Genomic DNA, 2175 nt, shown 5'->3' with positions numbered 1-2175 from the left:
CTATGCAGGAGTTGTACAGAAGACTATGATCGCAGAGACAGAGAGTAAGATGTCACAAAAGGAGAAAGAAAGCAAGAAAAGAAAATTTGAAGGGAATGAATGTCAGTCACAACCAGGGAAGTTTCCAAATTTTAAGAAGGACAAGTTTCAGCCAGGAAGAAATTTTAATTTCAAGAGACAAAATGCAGGCGACGGAAGCCAGGGAAATCGTCCAATTAATGCGAATCAGCCAAATCAGTTGAGATTAACTTTTCCAGATTGTCAAGTATGTGGGAAGAAGCATGGGGGAGTTTGTAATAAGTTGAATGTAGTTTGTTTCAAGTGCAATCAGAAAGGGAACTATTCAAGGGAGTGCCGAAATCAGCCAGCAAATAAGGATCGGCCTATCCGGAATCCAGCAGTGAAGGTTCCAGCCATTGGATTTACGTGCTTTAAATGTGGGAAGCCAGGACATATAGCCAGGGATTGCAAGACACCAGCCCCAGTCAGTAATGCATTGAGGATTATAGGGTCTACCCCAGCAGTGAATGAGACTCCAAGGGCTAGAGTTTTTGACATGTCTGTGAAGGATGCTATCCAGGATACAGATGTCGTGGCAGGTACGCTTAATGTGAATTCTTTATGTGCCAAAGTGTTAATAGATTCGGGAGCAACTCGATCGTTTGTTTCACAAAATTTTGTTAGTAAGTTAAATTGTCCAGTTGAGTATTTAAATAAAATAATGATTGTGGAATTGGCAAATCAAGAACGAGTATCTGTTAATCAAGTTTGTGGGAATTGTGAGATTGAGATTTCTGGTAGTAAGTTTTGTGTAGATTTGATACCATTTAAGTTAGGAGAATTTGACGTTATCTTAGGAATGGATTGGTTATCTAAGCACGATGCCCAGATAGATTGTCGAAATAAGAAGGTAATGGTGAAGACGCCAGACGAAAGAATAGTAACGTTCAAGGGCCATAAATAAGTAAAGAAGTTCTTAACGATGATTCAAGCCAAGAAGTTACTACGACAAGGATGCGAGCATTTCGTGGCATATGTGATTGATAGGAGTCAGGAGCCAGCGAAACTTGAATATTCCAGTAGTGAATGAATTTTCAGATGTGTTTCCCGACGAGTTACCAGGACTTCCTCCAGATAGAGAAATTGAGTTTGCAATCGACTTAGCACCTGGAACAGAACCGGTATCCAAGGCCTCGTATAGAATGACGTCCGTTGAGATGAAAGAGCTAGCGAAGCAATTACAAGAGTTGTTAGAGAAAGGAGTAATCAGACCCAGTGTGTCCCCGTGGGGTCCACCTGTATTATTTTTCAAGAAGAAAGATGGAAGCATGAGACTGTGCATCGACTATAGGGAGCTCAACAAGCTTACAATCAAGAACAAGTATCCGTTACCCAGAATTGACGATCTATTTGACCAACTGGAGGGAGCCAAGTACATCTCCAAGATTGATTTAAGATCGGGATATCATCAACTGAAAATTTAGCCAGAAGATATACCGAAGACAGCTTTCAGAACAAGGTATGGACATTAAGAATTTTTAGTGATGTCTTTTGGATTGACCAATGCCCCGGCAGCGTTTATGGACCTGATGAATAGAATTTTCAAGGAATACTTGGACAAGTTCGTCATTGTGTTTATAGACGATATTTTGATTTATTCAAAGGTGGAAGGGGATCATGCGGAACAATTGAGAACAGCTTTGGAGATTTTAAGGAAAAAGAAGTTATATGTTAAATTCTCGAGGTGTGAGTTTTGGCTACAGGAAGTTCAGTTCTTAGGACACATAGTCAGTAATGAAGGGATCAAAGTGGACCCAGCAAAGATCGAGGTAATTACAAACTGGGAAAGACCGAGAACACCCACTGAGGTAAGAAGTTTCTTGGGATTAGCGGGATATTATCGTCGATTCGTTCAAAAATTTTCAAGGATTGCAATACCATTGACAAAGCTTACACGGAAGAATGAAAAGTTTATATGGAACGATAAGTGCGAAGAAAGTTTTCAGAAATTGAAGCAACGATTAATCACAGCACCTGTTTTGTCACTTCCAGACGATCAAGAGAATTTTGTAATTTATAGCGATGCTTCTCATAAAGGACTAGGATGCGTTCTAATGCAGCACGATAAGGTGATTGCGTATGCGTCAAGGCAATTGAAACCACACAAACAGAAAT

This window comes from Apium graveolens, chromosome 3, assembly GCF_009905375.1.
Source record: "Apium graveolens cultivar Ventura chromosome 3, ASM990537v1, whole genome shotgun sequence".
NCBI lineage: Eukaryota > Viridiplantae > Streptophyta > Magnoliopsida > Apiales > Apiaceae > Apium > Apium graveolens.
Note: the sequence above shows the minus strand (reverse complement) of the source record.